Source organism: Macadamia integrifolia, unplaced genomic scaffold (genome assembly GCF_013358625.1).
Source record: "Macadamia integrifolia cultivar HAES 741 unplaced genomic scaffold, SCU_Mint_v3 scaffold2522, whole genome shotgun sequence".
Taxonomy (NCBI): Eukaryota; Viridiplantae; Streptophyta; class Magnoliopsida; order Proteales; family Proteaceae; genus Macadamia; species Macadamia integrifolia.
Window position 1 is genome coordinate 22,491 of NW_024868772.1, and position 25,332 is coordinate 47,822.

The 25,332-nt window shown below is 37.1% G+C and overlaps 2 long non-coding RNA genes across 6 annotated transcripts; one reads left to right on the top strand and one right to left on the bottom strand.

Annotated features, from left to right (window-relative positions):
• Window positions 1-11,022: 11,022 nt before the first annotated feature.
• LOC122066680 lies at window positions 11,023-13,504 on the bottom strand. Its single transcript, XR_006136424.1, has 2 exons — window positions 13,243-13,504; window positions 11,023-11,291 (listed from the first exon to the last, which is right to left on the bottom strand). It is a non-coding gene; the product is annotated as an uncharacterized LOC122066680 (long non-coding RNA).
• A 4,783-nt stretch (window positions 13,505-18,287) lies between these two features.
• LOC122066681 lies at window positions 18,288-24,421 on the top strand. 5 transcript variants are annotated; one of them, XR_006136426.1, is made up of 4 exons: window positions 18,288-18,666; window positions 21,970-23,511; window positions 23,647-23,714; window positions 23,822-24,421. It is a non-coding gene; the product is annotated as an uncharacterized LOC122066681 (long non-coding RNA). The 5 variants fall into 5 exon arrangements; XR_006136427.1 differs by having other exon boundaries at window positions 21,982-23,511; XR_006136428.1 differs by having other exon boundaries at window positions 21,987-23,511.
• Window positions 24,422-25,332: the final 911 nt, after the last annotated feature.

Genomic DNA, 25,332 nt, shown 5'->3' on the forward strand with positions numbered 1-25,332 from the left:
GACAGAATACAAATCAGACTGAGATCAATCAATAAGGGTCAGCCCTATCGATCTCTATAGTTCAGAAATCTGCAGCTAGAGGGAACAAGAAAATAGAGACTTTAATTCACTAAAATTTGGGACTGAGACAAGGTTAAATAGTGACCAATATCATGCTTAAATAATCAGAGTAGTCGAATGAATTTCTAGGCCGAATAGGGTTGATACAGAGATCAACCAGATTAGGGAGAATTCTTGTATCTATCAAATTCTAGGTCTGATCACCCTAGAATTTGGATCAAACCATCCTCTCAGCAAGGGGAACAATCGACCTAGACAGTGAAGCCATCAGGTGGCTAGAAGTCCAGATCAGTAGGGGGTCGGTGGGAGAGAATCTGAGTTTCTAACAACCAGAAAATAGAAATAGGATCAGATCTGTGTGTGGTCTGTAAAACCTTGCAAAAGAAACTTCTAACCTTGAAAGTAAAAAATAAGAAAAGAAAGCTTGAAGAGACCTCTTGGACTTCACGCCATAAAGAGTCACCGGATCAAACACCTATCCATCACTTTGATCATACACAAAGCACACTCATAAGAGCAAACAACAATGGGAACTCACTTTAGTTTCTAAAACTGAAGTAGGAAACTAAATAAAAGCAAGTCCTTTAGTTACTAAAATAAAAAATGGGAACTAGGAAAATACAAAGGCTGAAATTAGAAACTAACTTTTGACTGAATTTAGAAATTAACTATTGACTGAAATTAGAAACTAATTAACCTCATCAAAACCCAACTAAAAAGGAAACTAATGTAAAAAAAAAAAAAACAAACTAATAATCCCGTACTCAATCTTAGAGCCCCCTCTTTTAGACCCCATAAAAATGGCCCAATACACTCCAAATTGCATGGACTGAAGGCATAGATACCTCCCAACTTAGGCTTATTCATTATAAAACAAGCCTATTTTGGTTATTAATCTGCATCACAACATGAGGGGGGCATATGCGGTTGAATGAGGAAATCCTGGGTAGGGAGGCAGTTAGAGAAGGCCCATCAGGCAGTGAAGTTGTGCCATGGGATGTGCCCTTTGAACAAGATGAATAGATGATATTGTGCCTCGGCACAAGGGGCTTTGGATCAACTTTGAAACAGTTGATCTGTTTATGTTTAATCTAGTGCGGAAATTGAAATTTCTTCTTCCTCCTGTTCTTTGGTTTGCTACGCATCTGGGTGTGGTTACTGGCCACTAGCCTCTACTTCTGATATATTTATTCCGTCTGGTCCTGTTGATCATTTATGTTTTGGATATATCAAGCTGGAGTGTAAGGTATCTATATGCTCTAGCTTAAGGGGAATGTTAAGAAATAAAGCATTACATTATTACTATGGGTATATTTTTGTATTGGTTTTTTATTATTGTAATTTCTTTTATTGGCAAGTGTTTTCTTTTGCAGGAGCATCCCTTGTGCACAAGCACTAGGGGATTAGGAGGGGCACAGTGGTCATGTTGTGCCCCTGTATCTTTGGCGCAGGAGTCTCTCCCAGACAGAAAACTGTCCCTTCTTTTATTTTAGTGTTGGTATATACAAGACATACCTATGGACTTGTCATTTCATGCCCACTATGTTTGTGTCCCTTATGTTGTTATCCTTTGTGGTCATCTTTGGAGGATCAAGATGCAAACATGACATATAGTTGTATTGATCTGTACTTTGTTATATTGGTGAAAGCTCTTATTCATATTCAATTCTATTTAGTGGTAATATTGATGATGTGGTTTCTTTCTCATTACTAGGATTGGGAACCATATATTATTTGCATCTACTGATGATCATGTAAGGTGTAATAGTCAACAGAACATTCCAAACATGTTCCATCATTGATGTGGAGGAAGTGAGGGTCAAACTTTGTCAATGGAAGGTGAAGATTACAATGATGGGTTGATTCAAACATTACATGATTTATCCAGGGCGTTTAACTGGCTATCAGAGAACAAAGCTCATTATTGAAGATCTTTTGGTTTTCTACTAATTGGTTTGGAGGAGATAGAAATACATGGGTGAAGGCACTATCTTATCAAGTTTTGCATTGCCACACCCTTTGGAAGTTTGTCTATTGCTTGGATGCTAATAATATGTTCATCACTTCTTCTTTTTTTTTGGGTGGATATATCCTGCAATTAAAAGAGCATAGTGTTGTTATATCTTACACTTTCGATCCATGAGGTGATTATCTGCCTAACACAATTTTGTCTAAAGAACTTTAAGTTTTATTGTTTTTATCACTCAAGGCATATCTAAATTTATTTTTTCAGTCTGCTGTATTTTTCTTATTGCAAGCAGTGATTGAGTTATCATTGATGGAGCCTGACATGAATTGCTAGTTATACGATTGAAAAGTCCACTCAGGCTTGTCGATGATTGCTCTTGGTTTTGTGTCAGCTTGTTGATTTCCTTTGCAACCTTTGCCTGAATTTGTTCACTTACCTTATTGATTTGTTGATACTTACAAATCAGGTTGTTTACTTCAAACATTTCTAATTTGGTTAAAAATATATGAAATTACTATATATGTTGTTGATAAATGATAATGTATGTTGTTGTATAATAATATATACCTACACATTGCTGTAAAACAACTATAGAAGCCATTGCAGTTAATCAATGTTTAGATTCTTATTTTGATCTTAGGGCACATTCCTTATTCTCGCTTTCTGGGCCAAAAGTGAGAGTGGACTTTTCAAGTGGCATGTTTGTGTGTCTTCTCTCATGCACAGATTCTGGAAACTGAGTGACCAAGAAGCGAGAATTGAGGAACTCAAGAGAGTTTTTGCTGCCCATTAAAAGCTCGGTAGGATGTTTCATGTGCCTCTAAATAGGATTCTAAAAGTATTCTTCTCCAACCTCAGAAATAGGATCTCAATAGAAACCGAGGATCTGAGAAACAGGAGCACGGATGGAAATGTATTTGTAGATATGCATTAGCCATTCACTAACGTAACACCGAAGTGCTATTAATGTTATTTATCATTTTAGTCCTTTATTTTTTCACTATTAATCCATTTATCTTGTTTTCTGATGGATATAGGGCTTTCTAATGCAATATTAACATTCAATTTATTTTGGTTATCTGCTTCTTTGGAGAGCCTAGTTAAGGATGAATTGTCAGCCAAGAAACCTGAAGCATATAGCTGGTTTTGGTATGATCGATCAGCTTCCTATGGTTGTGGTTAACTTTTGTGAACCATTTTGGAAGGGACCCTTGTTTTACTGTAGCTATTATAGTATATGTAACAGTTCATGTTATTTCATCTGGAAGCTCTTATATCTATAAAGTGTTTGTTAGATTGAAATGAGTAACAAAAATCTTGTTCACCAGATGCAAGAAAGGATTATCAGAGGGTTCAAGCAATGCCAGTGATATACTGATGTCTCACTCCTCATTCTCGCTATAAACGCAAAACTTGGACCAACAAAAGTTTCTTGCTCTGAGTTTTTCTCCACAACCCCATATATAATTGGTAGATTGATGGATATGCCTTGTTGATCTCTTCGCTATACACCAGGCTTACCATTCAAGTAAGGATATTAGTCTACATAGAGAATTTATTTTCCATTTAACCTGTATACTTAAACGTAAAAGGGGTTTTAGGTGGATCTTATATAGAAACAACTAGAACGAGCAATTAGCTGGAGAGGATATGGTCAAGGCTGATGACTTGTGAAACAATAGAGGTTATCACTGGAGGTCCTAACATAGAGCTTCAGAAGCAGCTATTGAGCAACCACCTTCCCAGGAGCTGGCTCAGTAACTAAAGAATCAAAATTAATTCATCACTTTTGTGGCTTTAGTGTTCGGATCTTTACGCTTGCTTATTTTTTCATATTGATGCATACAGTTCCTATATTGGTACATGAATTAGGGAGATGTTTGTGCTTGTTGCATACAATTTAATTTCACCCATTGCTATTTGCACTCCCCTAAAGATTTTCTTAGAAGTTTGACTTATATAAATATTCCATGAGAACTTGAAAATGTTAAGATTTTAATTTAATTTAGTCTGTTCACAACACTAAAATAGGTTAGCTTAGTATACCTATAGATGGTCGAAACATATGGTATAAATTATTAAAATTTTCAATAAATTTAGTCCATTTTATTCATGGCATTAACTATTGGATGTGATTATAATCTCGGACCGGTTCAAAAATTGTCCTTTTTAATATCTATTTTGTATGAGCTTTTAATTCATTGGGTTTGATTTGTGAGGGATGAATTATAGGGCCCAAAATTGGTGGTCTAAAGGGGGTGCATGAAAATAAATATTTTAATTAGTGGTGGGGTCCATTAATCTCTAATTCAGGATTTATCTAATACTAGTTATAGGGATCTTGTGTGTTCTATTCCTTAGCTGCTTAATTTGTATTGAGTAGATTTAATTTAGGTTTTGGGGTTCTATTTCGTTAATAAAATTAAGAGCCGTAATAGTTTTTTAGCTAGTTTATTTATTTTAAGAAGTTAAATATTAGAAATATTTGATTTTTTATTTTGGATCTTGAATACATGTGACACCCCAATTACGAGTTGAATGGAATATAGAATTTGCTTTTGAATTGTGTAGCCAAGATGACTTCCTTGTTTCCCTCTTACTCTCTCTCTTTCTTCATGGTATTGTTCAAGGGTACTATTCACAATCCCAAAACAGCCCTCTTATCTCTTCTCTTTTTATTTTTTCATTCTTTCCCTGTTGCGGGTTGATGGAATATCAAAACCAACAAACTTCTCAGCCCTTGATTCAATAAAAAATCTCCTTCGACTTGAACTGTGTTGCAACCAAATGAATTTTTTATTCCTACTCTAGGATTAGGATTGGCTGGCTGCATCATCTTATATTCATGCATTGGGTTATGAGAATAGCATGCTGCATCTGAGCCTAGGTGCTTAGGCTGAACCAGTTTCAAACCTGAGCCAAATAATACTGTGGGGTTCTCACTTAGAAGAATCCTTCATTTTGGTCAAAGTAAGTGATATTTCTTATAGAGCACACAACAGGTCTCTAATTTTTCTTACACCTCCATTGGTGGGAGTCTTGGGGAGGTGGTTTGGTCCTCCAAATATCAACAACAAATTCTCACTAGTTATGAAGATATTATTCTTTGAGATTTTCCCAGAAATTCTCCTTCAGTGGCTGTTGTAAGATTTGAACAGAACTACACCAGTAGCAGATTTTGATAGTTAGTAAAGAGCCTCCTGATATGCTTCGAACATATCAATTAGCCTACAGAAAATTAAAGAAATAAAAGGAGAAAATAGAAACTAATGGAAGGATGAGAGGGGGAGGGGGAGAAGAAGAATGATTCTATTCAAAATCTTCTCTTAATGGAAACAAATAATATAAAAAATTATTAGAAAAAGGAAACTAGCATGGAAAATAGAAAGATCCTATTCAAAATCTTTCCTATTTGAAAACCTATTTTTGGTGACTTTCTAGTTTTCTTCCTCCAACTGTATCCTTTATGATCAAGCTTCACAATAAGACAAAATAACAGCCCAATGTTGAGATTGGTAGCAAGGATTTTAAATCTTTTAGAATCTTTCCTGTGATTTTCTCTTGCTGATTAAGTCACATGAATAAGACAAAACAACATCAAACTGAAATTAGTGGAGGGATGTCTGGCCTCTACAACTGGCTTCTACACGGTTGGACTACGGGGATCAATTGGTTGGTCATTGCTGGCCCTCCTTAATTCTGCTAACCAAGCCGAGATCAATGGCTATAATAGGTGGAATGAAATAGAAAGTTTGGAAATAGATTTAGCAATATCCAAGAACTAAAAATCTGTTGAGCAGATCATTACCAAGGATGTCATGGGACCATGTCAATGGAGATGGACGTCCAAATATCTTAGCCAACTTAGTGCTGGATATAAGTTATAAGCTAGACCAGAAAATAGAAAGTAGTTTCTTAAAAACAAAAAAAAAAAGCTTACTGTTACTATTGATGGGATCAATGGATGAAGCCTTAATTCAGATTGAAGGAAGGCCCTGCAATGTAGATCACAAGGATCTGATGTTCCAATTGAGAGATATAAAGAACAGACAAATTTAGAAGGAAAATATAGCTAGTAGCTTGTAAGCATGGGGTGTAGGATGTAATGGTAATGGCTCCAGAAACACTCTGTATCACCAACAACAGATCCTTTCCACACCAGCACAACAAAAAATGGCCATAGCTACAAGTGGACAGCCTCAATAGGCCTAAAGTTGCTAAGAACTTGCAATAGAAACAAAAGAAGAAGACGGGGATATAACCAAGGCCTATCACCTATGCCTTTGGTCAGTATCTCACTAACCCGAAAGGCATCTCTTACCTCAATACTTTTTCTCACAACATGCAGGAAGACAACAAAGGCACAATAGTCAATTCCATTAAATTTCAGTTAAATTTGTTTTTTTTTTTTTTGGGGGGGGGTGCTCTATGGCCCTTACATTACAGGGAAGAGCAATCCAATGCACAATGCTCCCACCACTCCCTTCAAATGAAACTAATAAAAATGGAAACTACTAAAAGAAATGTCCACACTTCTAGTAGTGGGTCCTTATACAATAAGTAACTAATAAATAGAAACTAAGAAACTACTATATAACAAAATAGAAACCAAAGAAACTATGTAGTGATACTACAATATGGACTCCATTAATCTGGATTTTTTTGTTAACTAATAACATCTAGACCAAGGTTGGCCTGGCCTAGCCTGAACCAAAGAGGTTCAGTTGAAGAGCTGTGGCCTAGTGAAGGGCTTGGTTCTTCTTCTTTTTACTCCCAGTGTTATTTATTCTTAGTTGAATTTTTTGTTATCAAAGGTTTCTATCTGTCAATTATTTTTATAAAAACTTTTTGAATTTTCTGCCCGGCAGCTATAAGTTCATCTTTTACTGTTTCAATTTTATGACTTGTAGTTGCTGATGTTTTCTGTCTTGCAGTAATGAGTTTTTTTATTTTTTACTCTTGCTATTTTCTGACATGAGGTTGACATTATCTGCCGCTTATATTGTTCGTTATTGCCTTTGAATGCTCTAGTATGGAGAAGTGATCTATTGCAAATCGAAGGAGATAGAAGAGCTAGAGGTAGGCCTAAAATAACCAAAGAAGAATTGGTGAGGAAGGACATGTATAACTTAGGTTTGGAATCTAGCTTGGCTTTGAATAAAACTGATTGGAGAAAAAAAGGTTCCAAGTAGCCGATCACATTTAATTGGGATAAGGCTGAGATATTGTTTAACGAAGATTTCTCTCTGTTGCTGCTAATGGCAACTAGTATCTTTGATAAGATCTAAGCTGGTTTGATAAGTTTTATTTGGGTCAATAAATGTATTTATTTCAAAAAAAGAAGAATATACAAGGGAGAGGAGGGAGGGAAGCTAAAAGGGGCAAGGCCTCAATGGAGGCACAACTAGAAAAGAGCCAAAGGCTCAAAGAAAAGGGGAAACATCAAGGGGGGAGAAGATGGTGGGGGGGGAGGCCCCAAGAATCAACAATAAGCCTGTTTCTGGTGGATTCTTTAACTGGCCCGTGGAGAAGGCAACCTAACTTGGAGTTGATATCAAAGTAGATGTCTTTCCAAATCTTATCGAAAGATCAGGAGTTGGAAGTCCTTCTATGGAGATTATGCTCCATCCAAGTATGAGAGGTCATGGCTCCAAAAGCAAGCTTCCCGATGGTTCCACCTCACCAACATTAGGTTAGAGATAAGGAGATCGTTATGGCGCTCCCCGATTCTTCAATCATCAAGAAAGGCACCTTTTCAATTTTGGGCAATCATGGTACATTTGCCTCTTTATTTATAGAGGGAAGTTTACAATCATAATATAACTAGGAATTCAAAATAGATCTAGAATAGTCCTAGGACTAAACACTCCTATTGCAACTAGGATTAGAAATTAGAACTAGGGCCAGACCTTCTAACTCCAACATGGAATAGGTCACTTAAACTAATGGTCCATAAAGGGCTTATAATCAATGGTCCCACTGGGGACTTACAATTGATGGGCCCAATTGATGGAGATAAATCACTTGAGCTTATTTTATTACAAATAAGCCTTAGGTTGTGTTATGTATGTGTTAGGCCTTTGTTCCCATAGATTTTCTTTGAAATGAGCCACTTTAATGGGCCTAAAATATGGGTAGAAGGCAGACAAATGGGATTTATATTCATTGCTTTTATTTAAGTTATTTTAATTCAATAAAAAGCTCATGGGGTCCATCGAGTGTAACGTCCTATATGGATTATTAGTTAGTCAGTTCAACTCCATGTTGGAGTTAGAAGTCTAGTCCTAGTTGTAGTAGGAATGTCTAGTCTTATTTGGAAACTAGCTTCTAGTCAATGTATGATTGTAATTCTGTCCTCTTTAAATAGAGGAGCCTATGCACTGATATTTCTTAGATTTGAATAAAGAAGATTTGCAATCAATTGCTTAGAGCAACTGGGATAACGGTGGGTGAGAAGCCGGGCTGAGATAGCCACCTCCTCTCCCACTTCCCTTGTTTCTTCTTTAATTTAATCACTTTAGTTCCTTTTAATTTTCGGTTTACTGTTATTAGAAGTTCAAACCTGTTCAAACATTCAAAATCAGAAACAGCCAGCCAAAGAGTTCTTGTTCTTGAAGCCAATCGACCCTCATTGCTGCCCAAGTTTGAGATCTGATCTGTAGGTCCTTTGAAGGACTGGTTCTATACTTTAAAAAGATCAATTGATCCTCTCTCAAAGGTTATCTGAAGAAGACAAGTTGTTGTTCCTGTAGAATTCTGACAAATTCTCTCTCCTAGGTTTGATTTTCAAGAAAGTGAATATCTCAACAACCAACCGTCAAAAGTCCTTCAAATTTTTAGGTTTTTGTACCCTCCCTAGGGACTATCTAGCCCTAAGAGTGCAGCTCAATCAGACTTCTATAGGTCTGGCTGCATCTCTCTCTCTCTCCAGCTCTATAGTAGGTCTTTCTCTCTCCTATTGAGTTGGGTTTTGGGTTGGTTTTGCTCCTATATGGGTATTGTATCCTTGAGGGTTTATTTGATAGTTTTATTTATTTATTTTTTAGTCCTATTTGTATTTTTTGGGGTCATAAACTGTTGGGGGTAGTTTATTTCTTATAATCTACTCTTGCATTAAGTGGTATCAGAGTATAGGCTCCTCTATTTAAAGAGGACAGAATTACAATCATACCTTGACTAGGAGCTAGTTTTCAAATAGGACTAAACACTCTTATTACAACTAAGACTTCAAATAGAACTATGACTAGACTTCTAACTCTAACATGGTGTAGGACTGACTAACTAATAGTCCATATCATTTACACTCGATGGGCCCCATGGGCCTTTATTGAATTAAAACAACTTAAATAAAAGCACTAAATATAAATCCCATTTTTCTATCTTCTACCCATATTTTAGGGCCATTAAAAAGGCCCATTTCAAAGAAAACCCATAGTATCAAAGACACAACACATACATAACAAAACCCAAGACTTATTTGCAATAAAATAAGTGTAAGTGATTTATCTACATCACCATTGGGGACTTACAATCGATGGGCCTAATGGGCCTTTATTGAATTAAAACAACTTAAATAAAAGCACTTAATATAAATCTCGTTTTCCTACTTTCTACCCATATTTTAGGTCCCTTAAATTGGTCTCTTACAAATAAAACCTATGGGATCAAAAGCCCAACACATACGTGACCCAACCCAAGGATTATTTGCAGTATAGTAAGTCCATTTTTTTTTTTAGTTGATGGTGATACTTTATAAACTTTTCTAGTGAAATGCCTTATGCCTTGGTAAATTTGGCTTCTTTTAGACAAAGATGGTAGTTGGTGGATCTAATCTTTATACATGACCCTTTTTGCTCGAGTGGTGTAGTTTTTTCATGAAACTATGGGCAGATACATATATAGAGAGGGGACCATGACATGTGGGGCCTCCGTCATCCTCCCATTTACATTTGATACAGTTTCTGTGCTTAAAAATGTAAGAAAATTGATGTATTTAATATGTTTATTAGGACTTGAGTTTCAAACTTTATGGCCCGATAAGTTTATCTATACAGCCCTAAATATCTTGCAGGTGGAAGTTTAGTTGATTCAACTTTTGTGGACATAGTGTCCACATGATACTTGATTCATGTGCTAAGTTTTAGAAATTCTACCCCAAAACCTTACATCACATAGTACAATCAATAGATAAATTTTGAGTGAGATTTGGATGGGTGATGATACTAAGGAATAAGGATCCCTGTGGTTACGAGTAAAAGCAAATGAAGAGAAGTAAAATTAGTTTAAAAAGAGAAAGTGCAAAATTTTTTTGTGGCTAACTTATAATCTTACAAAATATGGTAATTAAACTTTCCAAATCGATTCCTTAGCCCTAATGTTTTCTCATTCAAATCCAAGTAACTAGGTTGAAAAGTAAAGTAAAATTTAATTACTGTATTTAGTAAGTATTTGAGTGACACTACCAATACAGCAACAAAAATTAACCACCACAATGACCTTATCCCAACTAAGCTTGTTAGGAATTATTATTAAAGTATTCATTTTATTGTTGTTTCCATTCCAATTTCCTTCTTTTCACTTCGAAGGAAAATATTCAAAAAATTCAGTTTGGCTTCAAAATTTGAAAGATGGAAAATCCACATGGTCCCATATTTGCCCAATGGTTTGGGTTGTCATATTATCCTTCCATTGGTTTGAGAGTTTTTCACCAAAGAAAAAGGTTTGAGTTAAAAATTACACCGAAAAAAAATTCCAATAGACACAATTTCGCTTATAGATGATCTAGGTTGTACTCTATCCACCCAAAGCAATTCAATAAAGTCAGCCCTCCATGTGGTTCAAACTCTGGTGGCCTGAATATTAAGCTTATTTTAAGGGCAAGTTTTACCCTACTATAAGATTTGCCTTATATATTATAAAGTGGGCCATCTTACCTGTAATGACCCAAACCTGAGATAGGGTAATAGGTACTACCCTCATGGGTGAAGATCAAATGATCAGAAAAATAAAACTAATATCTCATAGATTATCCATATAAATTCATAAATTTACTACATAGACCGAACAAACACAACGGAAAGCACTCATAAATAGAAAATTGAACTAAAGTCCATAATCTATCAACTGACCATCATATGTTTGGTGGCTACAAATAAAACTTTAATAAGTCTATTATAATTGTTTTTAACTCAACTACTAAAATAAAATAGAACTCGTCTTCACTTCACATCCATCTGTGCTCCACCAACACGTGCTTACTGATCTGTAGGAAAATTGGTGGGTGGGCTTAACAAGCCCCGTGAGGAAACCATGTCATACTAGAAAATAGAAACAAAAACATGCACACTGGTGAAAACATATTATTGGCTTAGTCATGAAATACATAAAACATAGATATACTTTCAATCTAAAATATGTGAATATGGATAAAAAGAATATCTTCTAAATCTTTTATAAATAATTTCACATGGTCATTACGAATCTTGACAAAGCCATTTATACTTTTAAAATCCTAAGGTAAGTTAATTATCATATGAACTACCCAGTGCATCATGATAGTGAGGACACACAGATGATCAACACAATTGCCTATCTCGAGCCCTTTGATGGGACCCCCGAGTCCTTTGATGGGGTTGGCCAGCACCTCCTGTCCTTTCCAAGCTGTTTGATGAAAATCCCAAGCCCTTTGATGGGAACCCCGAGCCCTTTGATGGGGTGGACATGCCCTCATTTAGTACCTCAATCCCTACTGAAAAGGGTGGTAGTATAGAGTTCTTTATACTATTCATTTTTTTTTCATTGCTTTCCCTTCCAATCCATTTTGTCCTTCCCAAACCCTTTGATGGGAATCGTGAGCCCTTTGACGAGGTGGACATAGATGGACCTTCAGTGCCATTCTTTTGAGGTCATTTCATCATTCTTAATATTCTATAAATTCATGTATTTCATTCCTTAAAGAAAATCACAAGGCATTGTCATTATACTCATATGTGCATAAAACATAAATGCTAAAAATGAGATGCTGTAAATGCTTATGAGATGCATATAAAACAATATCGTCACATTGATAAAAACAAAAGTATGTCAAGATATGAAATACGATAAAAATTTGACGATATGACAAAGTTCCACTCACCTGTGCCTCTACTATGATCAGGATCCTGATCAATGTCTCACTTGTAAGAACAATTACCTAAGAGTATATCCCAACGATTAGGCCATTTTACTTCCTCAGTTTGTTACTAATGATCCCCTCTAAAATTTATATTTTAGTGTTATTTTAATTAAAAACCTTTCTTACTTTTTAGTATTGTATCATTCACTAAAATCTCCAATTTTATTTAATTACTGAAATGACCCTTTAATAGTTGTAAAGAAACGCTCAACAACTTTGCATCAAATTGCATTATAAATATATTCATTTATACTTGGTTACATGGTTCAAATTATCATAACTGTGCCATTTGTTATTATTGCATGTTCTAGGTATTCCCATTAAACTATTCATCCTAGTGGTTGTAACTTGTATTTTTCTCTTTCTTTGCATTTCAATTTCAGTTAGTGCATAATTAGTGCGTTAAATTTCTGTGTAATTGAATGTCTTTAATTAAACCCTACCTTCATCCTCTCTCATTGTCTTGCACACTTTCTTTATCTCCTAAAATTTCCCTTCTGTTTATTTAATTTGTTTTCTATCCTTTCCTACCTATCCAATTTTCTTCTGTTTTATATATTTTTTTTTCTTTTATTTCTCTCATAAAGATAGGGTCTGAAATCTCCTAGCTTCTCTAAATATTTCTTCTCTATTCTCAGCAAAGAAGCTTTTTAAGAGCATATAGTTTCTATAAACTTCCCTTCATATTAGGAATTTACTTCCTTCTCCAATTTTTTTCTTTAATCAATTCTCCCATTTTATCATTTATGCATGCTTCTAATTGTTATTATTATTATTATTATTATTCATGAGTGTCTCCCACCTTCAATTTCATGTTAAATTACTGAAATTGGGAAAAACCCGATGGATTTGGGTTTCTTGGGACAAGTCCATAGCTAAATCGATTCCCAAATTGGGTTCAAATTTGGGGATTCAGCTGTGACTAGCTATTTTAACCTTCACAGACAATTTCCCACTTTGAATTTAACCTTTACTCTATTCCCATACTGGCCGATTTTTACTCTAACTACATTTACAAGTATGAGTTCAGATTTCTCACCTTTTGTATTCTCTTGATGCATGCATACAACTAGATCATCCATTCATTCCAAATTTCAGCTGAATTAAGACCCAATCAGCACCTTCTTGAAGTAAAGAGTACAACCTACTTTCATGCACTCACCTTCTACAGCTTCCATGGCTGAACAACAGTAGCCGAGTGAGTATACAGCAGCAAGAAAGACTGTTGTACACTTCTTCCTTCTCCTTCTTTTCTCTTCTTCTTTCTCTTTTACCTCTCATCTTTCTCCTTTCCATTTCGTTTCTGTTCACAGCAATGAGAGGAGAGAAATAATTCTCCCCTTCCCTTCCTATTTATAGGCTAAACAGACTAAGGTTTGTTTGGCTGGGAAGAATTTTCATAAACTTCATTTTCTTCTTAACTACGCTAGACCTGATTCCTCTCAAGGGATACGTAGGCAACTTGACATGTGCAAGTGCGGTCTTAATAGCCTCCAAGCAATTGGAAGGTTCTTAGATTAATAATCAAGGTATCTAAAAGATCATCATAGCTTGTGTCCCCTAAAAATAGCCACTTAGCATATATGGCCACTAGGTATTCGTCATTCACCTGTGGTCCTTTTAATTCTTATCTAGAATTTCATCCCCCAAAAGTTGCCACCCGGCACTAGTAATCAAAGCCAGTTCATTCCCCACCCTTGATTAGTAAAAAAAAAAAAAAAAACTTGATGCAACAGTGGTAAAGGTTTGGCTGTGCCAATAGCTAATGAATGATGCTTCAAAAAATCACATCTCTTCTTTGTTTGTAATAGTTACAGGAAAAATCATGGACTCGATGAGACATTGAAAAAATGGACCTTGGGCATGAATATTGCGGTACTAGGACTACTAGAATCTATGAATATGTCAATGCTTAGTCGGAGCAGATGTGTAGAATTACATCATAGTTTACTCCAACAAGTGGCGCAACACTAGGATACTGATCTCCATGTATTTTGGTTTGGGATAATTGAGATTTTTCCAACTCTAGAGGAATTTCGAGCCTAGACGCTATCTCCGCCTAAAGGTAGATTGATTCAACCATCTTTGAAGAAAAACTATTCAAAAGAGATTCAAAGCTTCTTCGAATGTGAAAGGAGGAAATAAAGCAGTTTGTCAGATATGGGAAAATTGACGTTTTGAAGGTCACTAGGATTTTCACCCGGTATCTGTCATTGGGAGAAATCCATCAGCAGAGATTGCTTTGTTCTTCAAACTCTCAGATGTGGTGCACCACTCGTTTTGATAGAGGTGGTAAAGCAGTTGAAGGAAGGATGTGATATTGTCCCCACAGTCCTTGCAAAGACACAAGGAAGAATGGCAAGGAATATTGTATGGAAATGCTCGTGGTGGTCCTAAGATGATTCCCTAATGAAGACCCCTGGATGTAGCTATGTCAGTTTGAGGGGTTAAACTCATATGTCCTTCTACTTATAGACATATATCAGCCGACAGTACGGACTGAAAGAGGAAGACCCAGAGGAGTTAGTGAATTTCTATCCACCCCAGGAGCTGTCTCCCCAAATTGTAGCCCACCTATCTTATCTTTGGTTGTTCTCCCTGTAATTCACCTAATGATGTAGTGAGGTGATATTTGAATTTTCACATTATTCTAATGAAAACTTGAATTGTGGAATTAATCATGCCTTAAAATTCACCCATGAACTTAAGAATGATTTTCAATGCTAAAAGATAAGTTTTCATTCCAAAATAAAATGCCAAGCCTGGCAATACAATAGGTAAAAAAAAAAAATGATGAACATGGGGAGGGAAAAAGAAAAAAGCAACATCTCTGCCTTGTAGGAACAATAGCAACATATCTCTAAGGATCAGCATCCTCATCTATGTCATACTCAGAGCCATCCATGAAAAACATCAAGTTGATCAGCAATTTGCTCCCTCTAAGAACTGATTTGTCCCATCAGAGAGGTAACCCGCCCATCCTAGAAAGCACAAGGGATGGTTAGGATAAGGTTTAGTGACAAAAGAGAATCAAGTCAAAGAAAAAGGCGGTACCTTGGAGCATAGCTGCTCTTCCCTCTGATATATCTTATCACAAAGACCCTGGTGCATCTACTGAATTTCGGCATAGGCCTTTGGTGACACCTGAAAAGGATCATATCAACAAAAGGGAGAGAATGGAAAATGATATGAAGAATGTTTGGGCAATTACACAGTCACACTGAATAGGCAGGCAGAGAGAAGCATCCTGATCTAGCCTTCATTCCAAAACTCTTGGGACAAGGGGGTTGGCCGGTTCTAGATAGGACCAACCAAGAAAGCTAGGGAAGGGGTTGATGGCCATGTTACGAGTGGACCCATCTGTGGCAGCAGAAGACTCAGCAAAGGAGGAACCGACAACACCTAGCTATGACTGAACAGAAGAGGGACCATGGGGCGTGCCCTCCACTGCAGAAGCATCAAAATAATAAGGAAAGAGGACTAGAAATATGGAAAGAGCACTCATAGGAAAGAACATACCACAAGACCTGTAGGACTTAGGGTGACGTAGAATGTCTCCTCATCTATGAAGACCTCATAACCCCCTCCATGATCAAAAAATTGTCATCCCAGACTCCTTCAGCCAACTCCTTGACCTCATCCTCAGGAATAAGCTCTGGATAGTACATGGTGGGAGGGGGAAGATAAGGAGGGAACTGCTCCCCCAGATACCAGGCCCACCCCTCGAGGCCTCAGAATAGAACCTCCGCTAGGATAGGTACATGGCTCAAGCTGTCTTTGCCTCGACTAGGAACTCGAGACGCTGGAAAGGTCTCTCAGTGGCCTGTAATTTCAAAAGTAGTAAGTACTTTTGACTCACCGTGGTTATCTCATTCAGAAGTGAATGAGTGGTGATCCCCGGAGCAAGAGATCGACCCCCCTGCGTATGACGGTTCCCCCATCTTGTGGCTGTCGAAAAAAAGGATGTGAGTGGATCACGCAACATAGGAAGCATGACCCCAGATGCTCATAGAATCTAGGCTGATTTGGGAAATCAAGATGATGAGTTGATAAGGATGCATACTTGATGAAAGGAAGGGCATAAGGACAAGGGATTACCTGAATGATGTAGCCCGTTTCCTAGATGCCACGGTCCTTGTAGGCCAAGAGATCGAGCGTCTGCAATAGATACGCATAGGCTGCCCCACCCCAATCCAGGGTATCTACCTCACCAAGGTCTCGAAAGAGGGTCACCATGCGGACAACCACTCTGCCTCATAAGTCATTGAAGAGGCACTATCCCACAACAAATAGAAGAAAGGATCAAACTACCTAGATGATTTCAAGAGGGTTCAGTCTCCCCTGGGATGCATCCCACTAGCGAATCACAATCTCACCCCCCAATGCAATCGACCTCTGGTTCTTGGAAATGGGGATTTGAATCAGGCTCAGAAAATTATCTGCCCCCATGGTCTCAGGAAAAATCAGGGGCTTGCTATCGAAGGGAATGCCCCTTCAAGGCATAAAAGTAGAAGGGAGTGATGGTAATCTCACCAATAGAAAGATGAAAGGAATGTGTATTGGGCCACCATCGCTCGATGATCCCTCTCATCAGCCCAGGATCCAATTTCTTGGTCTCCAAAAAAGCCAAGTGACATAGGTAGATGTTGTTTATCAGGCGTGTGACCCTTGGGGAGAGTATTTTGTACCATTTCTGGACCATGTTGGGATGTCCATATCTAGCCGATGCTGGGGGCCAACCTCTAGGGGGCTCCTAAAAGAAATAATAATAATGAACATAAAAAAATGATAGTAAAAAAGAATTTTCAAAAATAATAAACAAGGGAAGAACAAAGATGACTTACCCACGTGCCCCATGCAGAGTTGCAAATATGCCTCTGGGTGCCCTTAAGTGTCTGTCCCATGTACCAAATAGTGGGACCCTTCCCTCCCTCAGTCAAGGGGTTGCGTCATGTTATGCCCTCAAGCATACGACCTCCGTGGGTCCTCTTCCTCAATCACTCTGCCATAAAGATTCAGGAATTGCAACAAAGCCTAAAAAGATTAAAAAATTGTGAAAAAGCCTAAAAAGATTCTAAAAATACTAAAAAGCCCAAAACGATTCTAAAATTGCAAAAAAGGGCTCTAACTGAAGAACTTCGAAGAGCCTCGAAGAACTTCAAAGAATTTGGAAGCACTTTGAAGAACTTTGGAGAAATTTTGAAAAACTTCGAAGAACTTTGAAGAATTTAAGAAATCTAAAGGATTTCGGTGAACTTGCTCAAAAGATGCTAAAAACTCGAAAAATCAGAAAATCGGAGGCAAGAAGTGACCCAAATGAGGTGGGGACCATTTGTTACCAATATGTTCAAAAACAAATCGGTGGGGATAACCCCCACCCAAAATTCAAAGTTTAAAAATGTCAAAATTTCAAAAATCCAAAGTCAAAATTTCAAAAATCAGGAATAAAAAATCAAGAATCAAGAATCAAAGGTCAAGAATCAAGAATCAAATCTCAATATCAAGATCAAATCATTGAACTGGCCCCGGAGGCCCAATCTCAGTGAACCAGCCCTAGAGACCCAATTTTATCTTCATCGGTCCCGAGTGGTCCAGACAAGATCAAGATACTTGGTCTCGTGGTCTAAGTAGCCTAAGACCAAATTTTTCCTAGATTGGTTCGAGAGACCTAACCTAGGGAGACAAGATCAACATACCAGTCCCACGGTCTAAGCGGCCCAAGACCAAATTTTGCCTAGACTGGTCCGAGAGACCTAACCTAGGGGGAGACAAGATTAAGGAACCCGATCCCACAGTCCAAGTGGCCCCAGACCAAATTTTTCCTAGACTAGTCTGAAAGACCTAATCCTAGGGAGACAAGATTAGGGGGTGTTTGGTTCGGTAAATCTTTGGGATGACATTCTTTAGAATGATAAATCTTAATTTTAGGAGTTGTTTGGTTCCACAAGGATGACCCTTATATCCGAGCACCTTACTTCCCATGAATGACCATTTTACCCAAGATGTGCTTCAAATCTGAGTTCACCTAAACACCTAAACTCAGATCTGATCGAGGTTTTCTCGACCTAGTATAAAAGGAAAAATGGGAGAGACGTTGCTCAACCCACGACCCCTCATAAACGGTGACACTCACCCTGCGATCTCTCCAAGTCCCGACCTACGACGACTTGCGACTTGCGAGGAATCTCACCGAGAGTCCGACCTGTGTAGGAATCTCTCCAAGTCCCGACCTAAGTTCTGAAGCAACGTTTTCTCTCAAGTCCCGACCTGCAAGGAATCTCACCAACCTCTCAAGTCCCAACCTACGAGGAATCTCACCGACTTGCGAGGAATCTCACCGTTGGCAACTTGTGACTTACGAGGAATCTCATCGACTTGTGAGGAATCTCACCGATCTCTCAAGTCCCGACCTACGACCTGCGACTTGCGAGGAATCTCACCGAGAGTCCGCCGTTGGTGGCTGGTAAGCCCTCTTTCTCTCTCTCTCTCTCGATTTCATGGAGTTGTGGGTTTAGGTTTTTAAAATCAAAACCTCTCTATTTCAATTTCATGGAGTTGTAGGGCTAGGTTTTAAAACCAGAAGTTCTATTATTTCATCAATGGTGTCTCAGGACACTGTAAGAGAGGACAGAAGGTGATCATCAGGGTTATGTCACCTGAAGACGACGATGAGTCTTCCCAATCCTCTGGTGGAGCTTCTGTCCATGCCATCTCCACTTCTGGGCTTTCTGCACTTCTTCTCTTATCATTCACTGGGTTCTATCTTCTTTAGTTTCCCCGTTACAGTCTAGAGAGTCTGGGTTTAGGTGTATCAGTAAAAACTTATTTTTAATTGGTTTATGTTAGAATTTATTTATGATGATTTAAAATGGTTTAACTTGGGTTGGGTCTGTGAAGGCATTGAATGCTGAAATATGGTTTAGTTATTAGAAATTATGGAATTAATTAGTTCTTTTTTTATATTTTATAGCTCTATTTGTGTTCTCGATCCAGAATCTATTCTGATAATACATATCAAACATAATCTTAATTACTACAATTGCCAAATCAATTTCATCAGAAAGCTTTGGACATTTATTTTGATCACTTTGTTTCTTCATTGGGAAATAATAGAATTTCTTATACAAGCAAATGAGGCCTTGATTGTCTATTCATAGCTGTAATGATTCTAATTTTAATTATTAGACAAAAGTTTCTGTTCCTCACACTTGTGCTTGAACCGAAAAAGCTTGCTTATAAAATAAAGTATAGAAGCTCACCCGTTATACTTGAAACAAGGTTGTATGCTTTCATTGTAATCTCAGTGTTTTGGCCATCTAGAACACGCGTGTTAAGAGATCATTCAAATTTAAAAATTAATTCAGCAAATTCCTAAACCTCTCCTCCTCCTCTCTCTCCCTCTCTATGTTTGTCTTGCATTTTGGACTTCGTTCATGAGGATCAGTTAGTCAGGTCTGCTATCAGTTTTCATGAGGATCTGTTAATCAAGTCTACTATTAGTTTGTGAATTGCAAGTTACTACAAATTTTGTGCATATTATCTATCTTATTTTTAGCTTGAGATATTTGTTGACACATTACTTGTGGCATTTGAATGCCTCATCTTTCTTACAATATGTAGCACCCCAATAAAATAATAAATAGATACATCTAACAGTATTTGATATGGTAATTGGGAGAGCATTATTGTGGATAGAAATTAGTTTAGGGTATATCATGGAATAAAAATTTCAGGTTACATTTTGATTTGGGTTATTCAAAGAATGGTTTTGCAGAGAGTTTTTTTTTAGGTTCCTTAATCAATTTTGTCTTGAGTGGTTGTTATGGTGAAGTAATGGAAGTTGTAGTTGTTGGTGGTAATGGACTTAGAGGGAATTCTTGTAGGAGTATAAGAAAAAGGAAAATGGGTTTCTGTGTCTAAAACTTTCTACTAGAAATGAAGAGGAAGAGATTACTATTACCTGTGGATTACTTGTGAAAAGCCCCTTGTGAGACCAAGTTGTTGCCTACCAATGGAAAGTTCTCTCGATCCTGACGACCTTATTATTGTTGATCCTCATTACGCTTCAGTTTCTAAGATACATCATCTATTATATTCAGAAGCATCTCATTTGAATTCTTTTGTTTGAAAGCCTAAACTTTTTAATTTGTTCTTTCTTTCTTTTAATAGTTTTGATTTCTCCTTTTTGAATACATATAAATATCTGTTCTGGTTTTCTGAAGTGCTTGTTTAATTCTAAATTGTAGATTTACATAAAAAATGGATAGTGATGATGAATATGATGAGTATTATCAGAGCCACAAGAAAGTAAAAATATTTGCGGCTACTGCAGTTGTTATAGCAGTGGAATAGTATAAGAAACTGTTTCTATGTAAACAACCTTATCGTAATGAGACTCGACGTGGCTCCATTGAGACACAACGAATCATTGGACATACTGACAAGACATGTCGAAACATGATAAGAATGAGTCGAAAGGCGTTCTTTAACCTATGTCAGGTGATGCGTGACAAGGGTTTTTTGTATGATACAAATAACGTTCAAGTGGAGGAACAAGTGGTTATTTTTTTATATGCAATCGGTCGCAATGTTAAGAACTGCGTCCTCTTACATTTGTTTGGGCATTCAGGTGAAACTATCAGTCGGTATTTTAATCTTGTTTTGGGAGCAGTTCTCAAACTGTACCCGGTATTGTTGAAGCCTCCAAGTACCATAACACATGAGCGAATAGCAGGTAACCATAGGAGCTTTTACCCTTACTTCAAGGATTGCATTGGAGCCATAGATGGATCACATATCCCTGCATGGGTGCCAATTATTCAACATCGAACATTTCATGATAGGAAGGGAAATATATCGCAAAATATCCTAGTAGTTTGTGATTTTGATATGAAGTTCACATATATACTTTCTGGTTGGGAAGGATCAGCATCTGATTCACTAATATTAGATGATGCCATTCACAGAGATGGTGAGGCAAAACTATCAGTTCCTAGAGGTAAATTCTATCTTGTAGATGCAGGGTTTGCAAACCAGAAGGGGTTCTTAAGACCCTACCGTAACGTTCGATATCACTTGAAAGAGTGGAGAAATTCGAATGTTTCACCTGCAAACAAGAAAGAATTGTTCAACTTGCATCATTCAAGATTACGTAACATAATTGAGCGAGCTTTCGGACTATTGAAGTCAAGATTCAAGATTTTGAAAAGCCAACCAGAGTATCCTTTCAAGACTCAGGCTAGGATTGTACAAGCTTGTGTTATGATACACAATCATATCCTTACCCAAAATAGTGTTCAAGAAGAAGAGGAATGGCTTGAACAGGAGAATGCAGTTACAAGTGAGAATACTAATGAAGAAGTAGAAGACAATGATGAAAATAGTGATGAGGATTCTGACGTTGATGATGAAGATGATAACTTTGATCAAGATCAATTCCGAGAGGAGATGGCTGATTATATGTGGAATGATTGGATGGCAAGAGATGATTCAAATGAAGAAATGCATGTTTCTTTATATGAATCACAATAAAATACAAACTAAATACATTTATCTTTTGTACTAACTACTTGAACTAGACTTGGTTTCGTTTTAAGATTTTGTAATTTGAGCTACATAAACATGGTTTGTGTGTCTTGGCTTGTAATAACTTTTTTCAGTTCATGGTTTGACTATTAATTTGCGTTCTTTAGAATATTATGCTTTTTTTTGGATGGTTACAGTTATTTCCGCACCTTTTTTTTTTGGGCTGAATATTTGATATCAGGATTCATTGTAGCAAAGATGGCCGCAGTTGAGGGTACTAACTCAAAAATTGCTACATGGCCTTCTGAGATATCTCACTACTTTTTGGAGCGTCTTCTACACCAACAACAAAGGGGAAAGAATGGAGATAACGGGCTGAAAAAAGAAAAATTTCAAGTAGTCTCAACTGAATTATATGAAAGATTTCATTTGACATATGACTGGGGACAGTGCCGCAATCACTACAGGATATGGAAAGCAAGGCTTAAGTCGCTTGTTGACTTGCAAAAAAATAGTGGAATGGGTTGGAATGACCATGAGAAGTGGTTTGATGCACCACAACACATGTGGAATGAATTCAAGGTTAATTAAATGTTTGATGCATTATTTCTAGATTGTTAGAAAGGTATTCTAAAGGTAACGTTAACAGTTTACTATTCTGACAATACAAGAGTTAATTATATTTTTTTTTTTTAGAAAAAAGAGCAAAGATTTTGGAAAGAGCATAGAGTGCTTCCTATTCACCTACAACTTGTTGAATGGCTGCGTAATGAAATTGCCACTGGGGCTGGATCTTCACACCCATCCGATGCAGTCAATGAGGCCTAGCCTTACAATCCAGTGCCAATTGATGAAGAAATTAGCTTGGACAATTATGATGCTATTGATGATAATGTTGGTGAAAGTGCCCATTATACTCCCAATGCAAGTAGCAGTCCTTCCCGTGGTAGGCCTAGTTCAGGGGTAACAAGTAAAGAGAAGAAGAAGAAAGGAGGTGCAGAAAAGGTTAGTAGTCCTTTGAAGGTGATAGCCAATGCAATTGTGGAGATGGCCAAGCAAGACCCCCGGAAGGAATTTGCAAAAAACTTATGTATTGAGATTGATGCACTTCCAGGAGTTGAGTTTGATAAAAAATTGTGTGCTAAACAATTCTTCATGCAATATAAGGAATTGGCTCCCATCTTCTTGAATGCCAATGAGGCAGATAAGCCTAAGGTGTTTGAACACTACATGAAGAATATCGAAGATGGTGGTCAAGATTGAGGAGGTGTTGCTTTATTTATTTATGATTAGTGTGTTGTTTCAAAACATGAGTAGATATTAACTAGACAATTTATGACAAAAATTTGAAATGCTTATTTTGGTGATGTAATATTGACTCAATTTTTGAACTCTCTCATTTAAACTGGTCAGCTGGTGATTGGTAAGCTTTTGTAAGAAGGTATTATGTGGATATGGCACATAATGCTTTGAATTCCATTGGCCTCTTTCTTTTTATGGTGGATATGGCAGAATTCCTTTCTTAACTGTTAGATTCAGATCAAGCATTTTTTTTATGGTGGATATGGTTAATTAATATCATTTCATTAGGGCCATTAAATGAAACTTTTTCCAGGGATATTTTCTTGGCAACCCTGTAACAGATCCAGTTCTTGATATGCTCAGCCAATCGATGGGTCTATTATATCAGTTGAACTTTATGGAGGGCTTTTTGCTCAGTTGTATATCTATCATTGATGTGCAGTTCATGTTTCAAGTAATGGTACTTGGCTGGTTTTAAGAGGTCAGCAATATGCATGCCTTCTCTTCCTTCTTGTTTTTGTTTTATTTGCACTTGTATCATCTTCTTGGTGTTTCACTTGTATTATCTATTCTTCTTCTTCTTATTCTTGTGTTCACCTTTTTGTCATTTGTATAGAGGGAGAATTTGCACCCAAAACTTGTTGGAACTGTGCTTGCATGCTCTATACTTCTGTGGGGAAATAGGTGACTAACTATGTAATATATACTTTTTTTGTTATATTCCTTTAATGTGATTGATGATTCTCAGATTTACATAAAATTGAATTGTGCTCTATCTGATAAATTTGTAGGTGGCTGGTTGAACATGAGAAGTTGTCCTTAGGATTGACAGATGGAGTTTTGCAAGGCTTGCTGCCTCAGCTGAAGTGTTGGGCAGTAGATCCTTTTGGGTGTTCTTGTATGGCTGTTTTGACTACTGAGGAAGCCATGGTTGTGAAGATGAACAAATTGGGCTGGGAAGATTTTCAAGAGCACATGAGCAGGCTTGGGAGATTGATAAAAACTTTGGGTCTGGTCCTTCGACAGTGCAGGTAATGGGAAAACACTTGCCAAGTGCTAGATGATGGTTTGATCCCAAGCTACTTCTGTTGGGGGTTCTTATCAGTCATACACTCATGCTCATCTGTATCCCACCACCATGGCAGAGAGTTGTTGCTGTATGTCACCTGTTTTGCTAGATGTGACCTCTTCCATCCTCCTCATCTTCTTTCTTTTCAGGTATTTGGTTTTTCCTTTGTTTCCATTGTCAAAAGCTTCTTTTAGGAGGACTTATTACAAGTCGAGAGAGATGAGCTTTTGTGCCATGGCACTTTGGTTTTTATCGATGGAAATCTTATTTCATCTAATTGTTGAAGTTTTTCAGTGCTAACAAAAGTGAAGTTTATTGGAAATGTTTTTCTGTGTGGATTGATCATTGGGCAATAACAGATTCGATCAATATTATTCTTCCACATGCATTAACTTTGAATCATTCATTGGGGAGGGCATCAGTGGCCTCAACTCTCCACTGCGACTCCGTGACCAGACAATTGAAGCTGGTGTTGTTCCTACCATTGAAATCTTTTCCAAAGTTTTGGTCTGCAAATTCGATTGCTGTGATGTCTTACTTCACTGTTTGGGGTTGACATAATTGACATCTTGTTAGTGATCCCTAATATCATTGTGGATCATATGACATTTTTTCCTTTATGTTAGTGCAAAGAAAACACGGGACAAAGTTTACATTCACTTGAGAGGAAACTCATATTATTGTTATTCCATTCTCATTGGCCTCTTGTTTGGTTAGATAAATTGTAATTTCAGTCTCAAAAGTTATATGATGTTATGTCTGTACATGTAACTGAGATTGTGCCTGTATGGTTTGAAATAGTATCTCATTGATATTTATGTTGCTAGTTATTATATATTCTCAGATTGAGGCACTTCTTATTTGATTTGATAATGACTATTTGTACATAATTTGGTTTGATTATTTATTTCATATGACTTACAGGTAATCATTGGCCTTAACTTTTCTCATCCTTTTTTTGGTTTTTTCAGATATGTAATTAACCTGAGTATTTTCTCTGTCTTCTAGTTTCCTTGGATCATAGAAATTACACATTCTATTTTCTTTTTCTGGGTTAATGAGTGATAGTGATTTACCAAAGAAAGAGAAAGCAAAGGCTCCAGCAGAAGCCCCTTCCTAACATTAAAAAGTTTCACTGGCAACTTCATAGGGAGGACCTGTGACACAAGATATGATCAAAATTCTCTCTTACAAATGGATCAGAAATTTACATGCCTTTCTATGTTCCCTCGC